The sequence below is a fragment of the Astyanax mexicanus genome, chromosome 1 (genome assembly GCF_023375975.1).
Source record: "Astyanax mexicanus isolate ESR-SI-001 chromosome 1, AstMex3_surface, whole genome shotgun sequence".
Taxonomy (NCBI): domain Eukaryota; kingdom Metazoa; phylum Chordata; class Actinopteri; order Characiformes; family Acestrorhamphidae; genus Astyanax; species Astyanax mexicanus.
The window spans coordinates 48,473,624-48,490,000 of NC_064408.1; the positions used below are offsets into that span (position 1 = coordinate 48,473,624).

General features: G+C 38.1%; 1 protein-coding gene across 7 annotated transcripts in view; it reads right to left on the reverse strand.

Annotated features, from left to right (window-relative positions):
* Positions 1-16,377, reverse strand: part of epha7 (eph receptor A7) — a 132,654-nt gene that overhangs the window by 65,740 nt on the left and 50,537 nt on the right. The window lies entirely within an intron of this gene.

Below are 16,377 nucleotides of genomic sequence, written 5' to 3' on the forward strand. Positions count from 1 at the left end.
AATTTCACAAAAAGCACAAACGTATTACTAGTAAAGTTATGTTAGACCAACAGATTTTCCCTCCATCTCCTTATGGGAAGGTGATAATGGCAGAAATATCATGATACTCAAAGACTTCAATGGTATATATATATATATATATATATATATATAACTCCAGGTCTTAATTGGCAGGTCAGAGCCAAGATTTAAACATGAAGCCAGACTCATGCCTATTAGCACATGTTGTGATCGCATTTGGGTGAGCTAATAAAGGACTATATCTCCTGGAAAAAACTTTTGCTCTAGTCAATTACTGAAGGCCACTATACTGCCAAACTCTCAACTTAAAGCAGCAATCCTTAATATGTGTTCTTTTAAGCTGAGTTCCTGAGGAAAAGATATTATAAAAAAAAACAGCATCAATGTGCTTCTGTAACCATTTCTGTAAATCATCATACGCTCAATACGCTCAATTATTCATCCACTCTGATAATAGATTGCACCACAAATGATTTTTTTTTTTGTGTGTGTTTTAAAAGAACATTTTAGCATGATCAGACTGCTCCGACTATCACTTTAACTATGAAAACTGTAAATACATCCTGTATTAGTCAGTGGTCGTGTCGGTATATCACTTTTTTTTTTCTCTCATTTACACCACATTCCCAGGTAAAACTACAGCTCTTACAGAGCTCAAGAGACTGTGTTTTTTTTATATTGTCGTGATCTGTATAGCAGATTTTTATTGGCCTCTGCCTTTATACAGCGCCAAGATCCCGCTCTGCTGAAGAGAGATACAGAAAGTCATTACAGGCTAACACTCGAGGACCCCTGACAAAATCTGACATGCCAGAAATTAAGCGCCACGTCTCCTGTCTCTCCCGAGAAGGTCAGAATTACCGTCCTCAAACTGCCATTCAGGCACTGCGTACGCCTGTGGGTGACGGACGTTTCACCACAATTAGGAACGCTCGACTCAGATGGCCACAGCAAGGTAAAGCCATGCAGATTTCTCTGCTGAACTACTAGCGTAACTATCAGAGCACCTTCTCTCCCACCTCATTTAACTGCTTTGAGAGCTCTTCGGCCTGACAGCACTGGCGCATCGAGTGCGTGCGACATCTTTACCGCATTACGAACTCTTCTCAGAGAATGGAGAGGAGTGAGAGAAAGAGTTTTTTAAGCTCTTTACTCTGAAGCACATTTAAGCAGTAGTATGCGAGCAATTTGCAAAGCAATCTGAAAAAAAAAGGCACTGTGCCAAAAGAATTTTACTTCTTTTCTCAGACTTGAGAGAAGCGCACAAGCCTGCTACTCTGAATTGTGCAATAACAGCAGCCTTATGGGTTTACTGCATGACAAATGTGGAGGCCAAATTGGGGGCAAGCTGCATACCTCAGATGCACTGCATTCCAGATTATACAATAAAGACTCTGATCACTGGCCTATCATGCAGGAAAATGGCCGCATTCAGCTTGGGGCCAACCATCAGCCAGCCGCTTGGTGGCTAGCATGTGTTGTGTGTCATCCCGTGCTGCCTTATTGGTCGCCATGAGATATGTGCGTATGAATAGTGCTGGTTTGTTGAGAGATTTCAGTCTTGGTTGCTCTGGTTCAACTGTTCAACTTGTTCTCGCTCTTAGGTTTGAGCTTTGGTTCTTCAGTGAACTTTCATTCTCCAGGCTTTTGGAAGTCGACTTACATTCTGGTTACATTGTGGTTGGTGTGGTGCAGTGGATAACACCACCACCTGCCAGTGAGCTACCATTTAGAAGAGGAAGACTGCGGTTCTATTCCAGGTCTGGGTGGCTACACCAATAAGAGTCCCTGGGCAAGAATCCAACCTTTGTAATAGGAATAACCTTGTAAGTCGCTCTGGATAAGAGTGTCGACTAAATGCCGATGTGATGTAAAGTAATATAATGTAATGTAACATGATTTCAAGCACCAATCAATTCTTCCGTGTGCCACAACACACCATGCAGCATTTTTATTATTTTTTACAGTGTCATATTAAAGTAAAGCCTTATAGAGACACAGAAAGCCACATCACATCACATGTGAGTAAAATTTCACGCTAAGAAAAGCAGATCCAGTCCTTTGTTAAACAAACTGCAAAATGCTAAGGCTAAAGTTAGCTCTAATTAAGACTATCCTAGTCCTGTACAGCAGCACATAGCTTTCCGCTGGAAAATAGCAGCCAGTTTGTGACGAGCTAGGAAAATGATCAAACACATAATAAGTGATGATGATTTTGATGATGATATTTACTTTACTTTATGAGAATAAAGTGTGAAAACCATCATGAATTTGGCATTTCTTGGCTCTTTCTCTCACTGAATTCTATATGACAGTAAAATCTCGACATTAGTGTCGATTTTGGGCGAGTTGGATCTGTCGCTACTGCTGCTAAATACAGTAATGTGATTGGCTGAGAGGTGTTCACTGAGTGACATCATCAGCCGATCTAGTGTCTTCGTTCCCCTTAAAAGTTTTTGCTCAGGTTCGTGATTTTTTTACTTTTGAGTGTCTTCCTTGTTTTCATTGTTCTCCTGCAGAGCCTGAGCATGATTATTAGGAATCTGAATCCGAAGACGCTTTAGGAGAAAATGCGCTGAACGAAACATGAAAAACTGAAACGAATGAATATCATGGGAAAAAATGTATTTGACAAATTTATCGTGAGCAGAAAACAAAATCTCCAATTTACATTTATCACCGAGTGAAGGACCTGGCACTCAACCTGTTTATGAAGGAAATGATGAGGCGAGATGAGATGAGATACATCTGTTTCAACTTGTTTACACAGTATGTTTCTCTCTCTCACTTTCTCTCTCTCTCTCTCTCTCTCTCACTCTCTCATGCTCACCAACCTCTCTCTCTCTCTCACACACACACACACACACACACACAGTAACCTCTCTCATTCTCTTTCACTGGGAGAAAGGACAGGTCAGCAAAAGCGGAGACAAAAAGAAACAAAGACAGCAGTTGGTATTTTTTCGAACGTCAGGTGACCCCTCCTCCCCTCCGGACAAAAATAGAAAAATGACACTAGTTTGTTTTGTCCACTCGGGGAGTGTTTGTCTACACCGAGCTGTCAGGAGAGAAAAATCATTCTGTGCAGCTCGGCTGAGGCAAGTAAAATAAGCTTGAGCTCTAAAAATATAAAACAAGCAAAAAAAAAAAAAAAAAAAGTTTAAAGGAGCAGTTGGGTGAAAATTTCCAGTTACACTATTTTCCCAATTACTCCATTTAACCAGAATGTAGTCAATCAGTAAAGGTATTTTGTAAAGTGTTCAAATCATGCATTTTGGTTTAGCTTTGCTGCTATGTGGTTTATGGAGTGAAAAATAATAAATATTTAAATAAGATTTAATAGCCAATTAAGTTAAAAAATATAAGAAACTACTGTTTCTTCTACATTAATTGTCAGTGACAGTGACAGGCAAAACCATACAAGCACAGTAGAACTTACATGTAACCAATATAAAAACCTTTACTTTAGCCTTACGAGCAATTGTCTTATTGAAGAAGATGCAGGTTAACCCTTTGCTCGGTAACATGAGTCAAAAGTGACCTGGCTGAGTTTTAATTTTCTATATATATTTGAAATAAATTAATTGAATCATTCAGTATTCAAGGTTTAGCTGACTTGTTTTAATTATAGTACATCCTTATTTTATTTAATTCTATAATAATTTAATTCAACTTTTTGATTAAAAAAGCATCACTACCTCTCTAATGCGCAACATGGTTTAAGAGTGGGTGTGCATATGTTGCGCATCAAAGGGTTAAGGAAAAGTGAGAAAAAAAAAAGTTTTTTTTTTTCAGATTAATTTACAAAAACATAAGCCTATCTGCTAAGATGCCATCTGGAAGGTTCTATATGTAAACATGCACAACCTTGATTACCCAATTTGGAAAATCACATTAAAACACTAATTCAAAGATCAAATTAATTTGATTAACCTCATAAACATTACTAGCTGCTAACAAACAGTAAAAGCCTTCACCACCCGTAATTCTGTATATACATACACACACACACACACACACACACCACACATCTTTAAACCCACTCAAACTGAATCCAGAACAATGCTACCGAGGTATTTTAGCTGATCAACTACATCTAGGGTAAGAGAAAAACTGTGCAAATTCGATTTTTCACTTGGACATTCTTTAAGGCTGTTTTTTGGCCCTGGCCTTGCAGTTTGTTTGCACATAATTCTTGGCATGTGGTCACTTTTTATAGCTGCGCATAAAGAAGAGGAAACAAATAATTGCAGCAGTACACAAGGCTAAACGCTCAATTAAATGTCCCTGGCAAAAATAAAAAATAAAAAATCCAAAGCAGAAGGTCTGAGCAAATTTCCTTGTGAGGAAAAACAAAATAAGAAAAAGCAGGGCATCCAGTTTGGATTATGGCCATGGAGGATAACGAAAGAGAATGAAACAATCAGAAACAATCGCACACTGTCCTTGCTGACCACCTGGCTACAGAATCCAGACTGAAAAGAAACTTTTTTTCTTTTTTTTTTTCTTCTTCGCCAAAGCCTTCGTTTACTCCTCGCTATCCCCGGATCCTCGCTGGCTGCTGTTACAGCCTCTGGTCCAGATGCGTGCCCCATCTGTCTCGGCTAGAATTCTCCCAATCTCTACCCCTCTCACTCACATATGCTCCGTATCACTTGCATCTTTATTATACTGCTGTTTTATACCAAAATTATTAAAAGCCCCCCAAACCAGATGGCCTATTTATAGTCCCTCAGCTTTGATAAAACTCCCTCAGTGTGTGCGCTGAGTAAGCCCGTCTGCAGGAGTGTTAAAACGTAGCAGAAAAAAAAAAAGGAAAAGGGGAGCAGCAGGTGTGTAAAGTGACAAAGCCATTTTAGGGTCTCCAATATACATTTGTGAGACAAGCATTAGGGTTCAAAAGGCCACTTATAATTACGCCTAACCTCTTTCACAGGTGCTGGTCACCTCACAAACGAGATTCCTTTCTTTTCTGGAATATTCTACTGCTGGGTTTTTTTTTTTTTTTCCAGCTTCTGCTCGCCTGGCTGGAAGCAGAAGTCCGAGCAGAAGTCATTATAAAGTCTATAGCTGATGGAGAGAATGGGAGGTGTGAGCAGGGACATATGAGGACGTAATTAGTTCCCTTCTCCACAGGAGACGGCTCGAGGATGAGACAATGAACAGCGGAAATTCAGGACGGAAGAACTTCTCTGCCGCCCTTCTTTCTCACGGCTCGTCTAAAACGAGGAAGAATGTAGGCCAAGTACGATGCAAATCAAAATCTGAGAGTAAACTTCTTAGTAAAATCAAGCTTGTTTAAATTTTATTATAATAATGTATTGTGACACATGGTATGTTTGCTTATGTATTGGCTATTTGTTGTTCTTAAGGCATGTCAGTAAATATTGTTGGGTGATATATTGTTCCAGAAATGACTGCAATACATTATATTATCATTTAATTATTTTTTAACTTCATTTACTTAAGTTTCTGAATCAGATTCTCTGAATCAATTTGCTATTTAAAGATTTATGTTCGAGTAAAATGAACATTGTTGATTTGTTCTATAAACTACAGACAACATTTTTCCCAAATTCCAAATAAAATATTGTAATTTAAACCTTTTATTTGAAGAAAATGAGAAATGGCTGAAATAACAAAAAAAAAAGTTTTAAGAGTTCAGAAATCAATATTTGGTGGAATAACCCTGGTTTTAATCACAGTTTTCGTGCATCTTGGCATGTTCTCTTCCACCAGTCTTACACACTGCTTTTGGATAACTTTACGCCACTCCTGGTGCAAAAACTCAAGCAGTTCAGCTTGATTTGATGGTTTATGATCGTCCATCTTCCTCTTGATTATATTCCAAAGATTTTCAATTTGGTAAATCAAAGAAACTACTGTATTCAGACTTCCACTGATATGGGTGGAGTCAGCTACTTTAAGATCCACACCTTGTATATAGCCTCCAAAGAAAAACACTGCCAATAGAATAAAAATTCTACTGAAACTCATCAGAAGGAGCTGCATATAAGCCTGAAATTACCATGCTAGAGGGGTATAGCTGCCGTCCTGCCAAACACCACAACCAGAGCTGGGCTGTGGAACACTGTGTGGAACACATCCAAATACCTGACTTTACAACTTTACTGCTCTTGTGTCTCGAATGCAATTGAATCCTCACAGCAATGTTCCAACATCTGGTGTAAAAAGCCTTCATAGAAGACTTAACTTTAGTGTCTTAGGTTTATGTTGCCTCAGCCTTCCATTCACCATCAGCGTATCTTTTGAGTGAAGGCTGAGGCAGGGTCTTTATGCCGGCTCAATCTATTTGAATACTGGGTGTGCCCCCCAGTTTCTGACCCCCCCAGGCTATCTTAGTTATACTTGTAGATCATATATTATGATTAACTGTATGACCTTTAAATTCATCTTTTCCAGGCTTACAGTGTGAATGTTTCAAAAATGAATGTATGAATAAATCAGAATCAATATAAAATCAATATATTTATTTATTTAAAACTAGATACTAGATACAATTGCTGGTCAAATGAATTGGTATAGCAAAAATGTAAACATTTAAAATCAATTTCTCCTTTAATTGTAATAACTAGATGTTTTAAGTTATACTAACTTAAGCTTTCTTTCCCCAGTACTTAACTTTTCTAAGGCAACCGGTTTCCTCAAATTTTTAAAAGTAATTTCAGTTTACCCAGGATTACAGTGTGGGACAAAATATCGTACGCATTTTTTTTTTTTTTTTTTTATCGTGACTGGCCTAACTAGGGGGAGTCACCACAGGAAATTTGCTCTTGATTTGAGGCTCTTAAATACTGTAGCTCCAGAGTGTTTAGGTCACCTCTATGATGTAGCGCAACTAGAGAACATTATGATTAAACAGCTTTTTCAAAGGATCGCAATTGGACTGGATTATATGGAGCTAGTAGTTAGCCTTCATAGGGCATAATAGGACTCCATTGCTAGCAGATCATCTGAGGGCATCCCTACAGCATGTGAACTGTATATATATGTTGGAGATTGTGTACATGAGGCGGGTGGGATTTTGTTTATATGTCTGTCTGGGTTTGTGGTGTTATTTTCGGCTGTGTAAATCAGGCCTGTATTGATGTCGATGTGGAACGTCTTTATAGTAACTGGGTATGACAGGTCAGCCGACAGCGCGATAGCAAGAGAAAGAGCAAGAGAGAGAGAGAGAGAGAGAGAGAGAACGTCTGTGTGAGAGACGCAGTGATGTGCGATGGTCGTAAACAGCAGCAGCATGGCAGCATGACATGGCTCTTTAGCAGCATAGCACTCGCCATTCGTCCTGTCACACTCACTTCAAACATACTGAGCTAAAGAAGACCCCCTCTAACCCTCTCTCTCAATCTCTTACACACACACATACATGCACTAAACACATCCAAAACCACCTCAAACCCACTCGGCACTCCCTCCTTCTCATGCATGCGCTCCCCCTTGCTTTCTCACACATTTTAAGTGCAAGCTGTGGCAGGCAGGTTTGATCTGATCTGGAGTCTACTGGGTGCACTCCGGGGGTCTATGGCAGCTGCGCTCAGGCATCTCTGATATGCGTGCATGTGTGTAAGTGTCTGGATCCTCATATTGGCCCCTTCTCTCGCGCCCCCTTTTCCACCGGAGGAAATGAAACACTTTCGCCTCGACTCGGCGAACGCGATACCCCCCGAACCCGCCGCACGCGCAAACAACAGCACCGGGAGGCGCAGCTGGAGCCCCGCACATCTGCGTGGGCGTGCTGGTCGGTTTGCGTATGTGCACTCGCACTTATGTAGCCTTGCCATTTGGAGAGCACTGAAGTGCACAAAGTGCACTGAGGACTTTCTGAACCCCGCTGAAGTGGATTTAATTGCGCATGCCACTCAAAACAGTATAATGATATTCCCTGTCTGCTGCTTTTCTTTCATTCTTTGAGTCACAGTCTGTTTTATTGTCATCTTCCAACTCTCATTCCTGCATAACTTACTGTGCATGCTCACCCTTAGCAAAAGGACTTCTTCTAAGTTTCTCTACTTACACTCATATACTCCTAAACCAATGCTTTTTATTTATGTTTGTTTTGTTATTAGGGCTGGACCTGAACATTCGGGTATTTTAATATTTTTTATTTGTTTTTTATTTTGGAATTCGGATATTCGTTTTTTTTTTTCTTTTCTTAGCCCCACCTCACTCTAACATCACATTCCGTTCAGTCCGTTCAATTTGCTCTAATGTAATATAATTCAACATGGTATAAGAATATAAAATAATTTCTAAAAAAAACAAACTATTTTGTATTGAGCTTATAGCCCAAGTGCAAAAACACAAAAAATAGTAAATTATTATCATCATTAAATCATTAAACCAAAATAGACCAAGAACAGTAACATAATTTACAATGACTTTCCTCTGCTCTAATATAATTAGCAAAGTTTGTTAATATAAAATACTTTTTTTAAGCAAATAGCCTACGTGCGAAAACACAAAAACAGACAAAAACACAAAAACAAAAGAGAATCATTTGCATTTTTGCATTTTTTTCATACTTTTTAATTAATCTTTTTTTTTTTTACGAATATTTAGAATATTCGCTACCAATTGGTGCCGTATATCCGGAGCTCAAAAAAACGCTATTTGGGCCAGCCCAATTTGTTATTATAGATTGTTTTACATTGTGCTTATTCCTGGTTACTAAAAAAAAATCTACAATAATATTAGAATCAGATTGGCATCGTCAGATACTCTCCAAAATAATTTGCAATTTTTCTTACCTTGCAAACATTTCTATATCACCTTTTTCAGCAATGGTTATCTTTGTACATTGATTGCATTGGCATTAGTATTAAACTGACAAATATATGCACATTAAATGTCAGTATCAGCCAAAAAACCCTAAATCGACACCTCTATAAATTCAGAGTACATTTAGAATAACTTACTATAAAAATGCCTAGTTTTGATTAAAATATACTGAACTACAGTATTGAAAAGTAGTTGTATGAATAATTCATTTTCATTACTAATTTGCTTGTTCTAGTTATTGAAATATTCTTAAGAGCTAATGAATAGTTTAAAGCAGCTATAATAACATGCAATTAAGTGTGTAATAGATACAGAATAAAGCATAGTGGGTACTAAACAATTTTAGTAGTTCACTAATAATTATATTTCAATAATTATTTTAATTTACTAAAAAATGAAATGTACTATATACACATATATCACAATGATTTACCAGTTGTCTTTGGTTGATACTGAATGCTACATACCAGGAACTCCTCACAAGATCAGCTGTTTGAAGATGATCTGAACCAGATGTCTAGCCATCATGATCTGGCACTTGTCAAACTCAATGAGTGCGTTACTCTTTAATTAACATTCTCCTGCTTTCAACACATTAACTTCAAGAACTGACTGTTTACCTGCAACCTCTGTATATGTAAAAATGGTGTAAGCTTTTACGCCACTGGTTTTAATGTTACAGCTCATATACAGCTCTGGGAAAAAAAGAGACCACTTAAAAAAGAGTGATGATGAGTTACTCTGATTTTACCAAATTGAAAATCTCTGGAAAATGCTCTAAATGACAATATTTCTATTTGTAATTTGGGAGAAATGTTGTCTGTAGTTTATAGAATAAAACAACAACGTTCATTGTAATCAAACATATACCTATAAATAGCAAAATCAGAGAAACTGAAGTGGTCTCTTATTCTTTTTCAGAGCTGTATATAGTATACATTACCACTAGTACTGAATATGTAGTATATTAGTATGAGCCCACATATTTCAAATCAGGGAAAAAATTACTCTCATGTCTCAAGATAAATAACTAATAAATTAACCTGGGATTTAAATAACAATGCATTTTATAGGCAATGCAGTCTATAGATAATTGTAGTAATTATATTTTTTTTCCACTGAGCTTGACTGTTTAACTGAAGTGTGTTCTGTACACTGTGGTTTTACATTACACTTGTTCTGCATTTAAATGTGTCCTCCTGTCCGCCTTTTCTCCTTTAATTACCACCATCCATCTGCAGCTGCCCAGTAATTCACATTAATTGTTTTTAGTGCTGGACATTCACAAAGGCCTTTACTTTGCATGTTGTTAAAACAGAACATTTGACATAAGGAACTACAACCTGGAACTTTGTTCAATGGCCAAGAAATTGAAAGTTTTGCTTCCATGGTAAGTCTCTGTTTTAAAACTCCCAAAAAAAAATGGCTGCAGAGTGGTGCTAGTGATTGCTATGGATGCCACAGCCATTCGTGGTGCTAAGTTTCAGAGTGCTAAGAGGTGTTAACTCTCTCACTCTCTCTCTCTCTCTTTCTTTCTTTATCACTTCATATGATGCTAGCCAGTAGTATCTAACAGAATTAACTGTCACTAGTGTTCTCCTCAAAGCGTGTTGAACTGTGCCACACTGATAACTGTGTGATAGCAGCAGTTCAAAAAGATACAGATACAGCTGGCTTCTTGTGACGCAGATGCTAGTCTTCACTTTCCCGGCAACGGCGGTTTCATATTATAGGGGAGTCCTAACTACTGTGAAGAAATTGGACTCCTCGAAGATAAAGGGAGCTCTAAAAGAACCAGAAAACCATGCCTTAAAACTTTAGAAGAATCTACATAATTGAACAGAGAGAGAGAAAGAGAGAGAAAGAGAGAGAGAGAGAGAGAGAAGGAACGAGGTAGAAGTTGTGAAGTAGATGAAACCGAATGCAGATCAGTGACACAACCCACCGAGCGCAACAGAATCATCACACATCCCCAGCTTTCCACAGGGCGTTCGGCAACTGCGTATCAAAGAGTCGGGTTTGCCCTGACTCGCTGTGCGAAGATAGATATATTCAAGTAAACAGACTGAGAGACAGGCAAAGGAGAAAATGCCCAGACTCCACAAACATAAGACGCAGATAAGGAATGTGATGCGCGCTCTGTAGTAGACTACCTGTGGTATTAGAAGAGTTTACAGAAAGTGCACTATAGTGTTTTTTGTTTTTTTTGGAGGTGAACGGAAACTACTGACCTGAACAGGAATATTTTTATTATCACTATTGTGCAATTGGTCAATTTGATCCATACATATTCTTTTCTGCTTCTTCTAGGGGGTCTGGACCCTACCTGAAATCACTGGCCACTAGTACAACCCCACTGAAGACATACAGTACATTGCTGTATGTGACTAAATTGTTAGTTTTTGAGTACATTGTTAGACCAAGATGCTACAAAGCACAACATTGTAGCCAAATGCCAATTAATACACAGAAAATGGAATCTGTTTCATCATTTAAATATAAACATATCTACATGCAATGACCTAAGTGTCAGTCACTTATTGTGTAATAATAATGAATTTTTATTTGAACACCTTAAATGTTGTTAATGATACAATATATGTATATAATATATTTATGCATCCCTATACATAATATATTAAGTCAAGTTACTTGCTTAAAGCAACACAGTGAGAGAAATTAAGGGGGACAAATTTAGATCAAAATATAGCACTATACAGTGATTAGCAACACATTCTCTCTTAAGTTTGGTGATCAGATCAGAAAGAATTGGACTAATGAGAATTTCAACAGTTTTTTTTATTTATTTATATATTTATTTTAATTAGAAGGAGAAATGCTTGGTTGATGAATTCATTATTAATTATTTAAAAAAATAAATAACTATGAGCAATGTGTGCATTTTATATCAAAGCACTCAGAATAGCTTATGTAATGCTTACATCTTACAACGAAAAGATATAAATGTGTAAGTAAAAAAAAAATATATATATATATATATATATATACATAATATTAATAAAACAGCCCATATTATAGCCAATCGCAACCTGTTACAACATACTTACAACAACTGCGTCTAATAGCCTATATTTTCCCAAATTAGGCATCTGCCACAGGCGTCTCTACAAAATATGTTTGCCCGTATGTAAATACATTTCTCAATGGCTTGAAAGTGCCCAATGTGTCAATGCCCTATTTAGCTTGCTCAAGTTCTGGACAGTAAATAGGAAAGAGCACATTTGGGCTGGTCAGAGCATGGATAGGCAAGTTCCTCCACAGCCCCACCTCTCCATGATGGCAGTGACTGACTGTGAATGACTTCAGTGGGATGCCATTCTCCTCTTTCTCTCTGCCGTTTTTCTGCCGTCTGTCCGTGGCTAGACATGGGGCACAGCTTTTTTTCGAAGGACAGACAGGAACAGCGACTGCTGGGAGCTCGTGCGCGCTCAAGCAGAGAGGATTCTGGGGGATTTGGGGGGCTTGGTCTTGCGGCAATAAAAGGCCTGCAACAGGATCCCGGCCGAGATTAATGACTGAGATAGGCCGCCGTAATGCCATTTAAATGGGAAAGTAATTAAAGTGCACCTTCCATGAAAATTATTCATTGCTGAAGGATTGGGTGACAGACGAATCTGGAGGTATTTTGCACAAAGCCACAGGTTAAGTGCCCACGGCTCCGTCCAGCAAGGGCCTGGGCTGAGAAGACCACCGGCAATTCGGACACAGCTGTTGAATTGTGGAGGACGGGCCAGGCCTTATCACGTTACCTCATATGGAGTTACCGAAAGGAGACAGAGGGAGAAAAGGGGGAAAGAGAGAAAGAGAAAGAAAGAGAGGGAGACAAGGGAGCCAGAGAGAGAGTGAGAGAGAGGGTGAAGAAGAGAAACAGCAAGTGAGAGTGTTCGAGAGGGGAGAAAGGGCTCCCAGGTAACATAAAACTACATACAAGTGCTACAAAAGAGGCTTGTGGGATCCGCTTAACTAGAAACCCACACCGCCTGGCACTGCCCCACTGGGATTCCCGCAAATCAATCAGTCCATTCTGTTTAACGGGCCTGCCACAGATTAGGACTTTAAAGAGATCGATCAATGGCCTTATTGTTCCCCAAAGTGTGATCCATCTCCGAGGTATCCAACGGGATCCGTTCTGCAGCGATAGTGCATCTATAGAGTGGCCGTATTAATTACAGGCAAAGGGCTCCTCAACACACATGCTTCTAGTGCTTCTTCCAGAGCTGCTTCGGGCGCTCAACTTGCAGTTAGCTAAGAGAGAAGGAGCGAGCAGAGTAGCCTAATGCACTACTGAGGAAAATTTTGGGTTAAATGTTGAGTATTGGCCAATACAGTTCTGAAAAAAAGACAAAAAGACAGAAAATTGGCTCTAATGCAGTAGGAGCACTAGAACTAGATTTCTGATTTCTAGTTTCTGGTTCCACTGTAAGATAGATCCACACTGCAGCTTATAATCTGTGCTTTTACCTACTAAGAAGCCCTCTTACTTCCGCAGCCTGTGAGTGATGCCCATAAATGTCACCAAGATGACAAATACTTCAGAGTAGTGAAAAAAGTGGAAGATCTAGAAGACCTCAAATCAAAACCACTATCAATTTGGATTGAACAGTGAGAGAAGGAGCGAGTAGAGTAGCCTAAAGCACTACTGAGGAAAACTTCGGGTTAAATGTTGAGTATTGGCTAATACAGTTCTGTGTATATATCTAATAGAGGTCTGTATATCTCCACTCATTTTAGAAGAGTTTTGGGCAAGAAAGACAGAAAATTGGCTCTAATGCAGTAAGAGCACTAGAACTACATTCCAGTTTCAGTGTTTGAGTATTCTTCCATGTAGCTTCCATGGACTACATACGTGATAGTGTGTGATAATACTTGGACATACACTCAGTGATATAAGTATTAACAGAATTTTAAAACACGTATATATATATATATATATATATATATATATATATATATATATATATATATATATATATATATATAAACATGGAGAAGACTATATTGACTACAGGTTCTCAATGTCAATTTTGATTCATTTTTTATTAGTTGCCCAGCTCTACACCCGAGGGAGCTCTACTAGAACAGAGCAGTAAAAACAAAGGATTGAATCTGGATCAGACTATAAAGGCCAATGCAGGATGTTTAATTAAAATATGCCTGGATTTGCCCTGAACCGTGTCCACTGGACCAGAAAAGGACATATCTACTTGTTAAATTAAGTGAGGAAATCTCATATAAAGAATTGTAGTTGTAAAAATGTAGTTAGGGAACACTTATTCTGCACTAGTGTTGGGTTTGGTTCATAGGTACATTAGTGCGAGCACTAATGGTGAACTGTGAATACAGGAGTCACAGGACGTGTTACTCAGCAAAGTAGCATCAAGTAGTAGAATAGCATAAAAGTCACAAATAAAAACATAGACATTAAAACTACACACTAAAAAACACAATATAAGTACTTTCTTGTAGTCAAAGGTGCACGTTTCATAATTGTACCCTCAAAGGTATGATATTGGTCTTTACACGGTCAGGCCATGTTTGTTCTTTATGAAGTACAAAGTCTTTTCTAACAGCAGAAAGTACAGATTTGTACCATATGACCAGCCAAACGGTACATTCTGTGTTCTGTTTCACTGTGCTAATAAACAAAAAAATATATATATATATATAAATTATACATTTTTTATTTGAAAGCCAAACAATTTTGGATCATCAAGTTCTTAACACATACGTATTCAGTCGGTGACAATGTACAATGGTAGAAAAAAAAAAAACATGGGTACAAAAAAAGGACTTTCACAGAAAGGTACTCTTTTATACATCAATATAAAGTAAGGCCACAGCAAAAAGCTTTGTACTCTTTTTTCTTAGTGTGAACTTATAAATGTAAAGTAGATTTCTCTTCTCAGAATGTTGTGCTTCTCGAGTTGAAGAAAAAACTATTTGAGTTTAAAAAAATACTCTGAAAAAGCCCAAATCCATCCAAAATTGTGCTTAAACACAGTTGGTTATTACCCACCACCAGGCGAGAACAACTGTTTTGCTTTGTGTCATTTTTGTTCACAGTGCTAGCAAGGCCCACTGGAGTACGCTTTGATAAGAGCTAGTCTCCTCCAGCAAAGGAGACAAGCACTCAGAGCGCTATTTACCTCCTTACACTCAGCGTGTGCGGAGAGGCTTTGCGGATCAAAGCCGAACGCTCGCTCATATTGGTTTGTGCGAGCGCGCCTTTATTTTTATTTCTCTCTCTCATTTTTTTTTAACCAGTGGGTAGAAGAACTGAAGGGAATAGCTCGTTTTTCCACCGAGCGCCTGGACGATGGAGCTTTGGATCCAGATTCCTAACTCCTCTAAGTACAGATGAGATTACGCAACTCCTGGGCCTACCGAGATTAGCCAAAAATAGTCTGGGAAGAAGAAATAAAGCCCTGGGTTTCAGAACTCCAGCCTTGATCCAGAAACTGTACTAACGCGATCATGCTAACACCTTAATGAGGTTAGCATACAAGATGACAGACCCTGCGGAATAGCTCCCATTTGTTTGGGTCTGTTTTGTTTTAGAGCCAAAGGAGGGAAAAGACCTGAGCTCTGTAATGTGCCTAGAGTTGCATTTTATTTTTCTATATAAATATATAAATATAAGAGACATGCATTATTTGTCTTTTCTAATGTAGAAATATATTCAGCATCAGCTGCTACTGATACCAATGTATGAAACCTACTAATCCTTGAATTAATGGATTACTTGAATTAGAAAAAAAAAAGAAAAAAAAAATCAGTTCACACAGTTCCCATTTTCTATAATATAAATACCAAAGGCAGATGATTGTAGCTACCCAATATTAATTTTTTTACTGCAATATTGGATAATATAGAGAGTGCATTATTAATGCCATGACTCAGGATCATTGACTTCTGGGGAAATCTGATGAAACCTGGTGGAAATTTCAGCATTTTTTTAATACTGCAAAATATCCAACACAGAAAAAAAGAAACTGTGATTGAACTGATTGAAGTTTTTCCCCAAAATCATTCCTCAGTCCTACTTTTGCATGATGGCTGGTTCCAAAAGATGAAGTCATGCTTTGCATGTCTTCTCTGAGCCTTTCAAAAGACACTGCCTTGACAAAAGGAGGATTACCTATCATTGAAATGATGATGCTAATTGGCAAGTAAATAGACTGGAATAGACCACAGTTATGCTACTATGTATAAACTGTCCAATGAAAAACACTTATCTCCAAAACAGCAACTTTACAGGAGAGAGGAAAAACCTTGTAAACTTTCAGTGGAAGTAAATGTAAAAATAGCTTATTTCAGGTCATTTTGCACAGTGTAGGGGAAAGTTTGTCTGTCCGAATTTTGTAGTAAACTAAAAATCGTCAAAATGTGTTTTTCATAGAACAGCCACGATATAAACACATAGTATAAAGCACTCATGAATAATTAACAGAAGGTGTTCATTAATACTTGTCTGTTAATAAATGTATTATACAGTGCTCAGGCTTGTATTATGAAGTCCTAGTGTAGCTACTC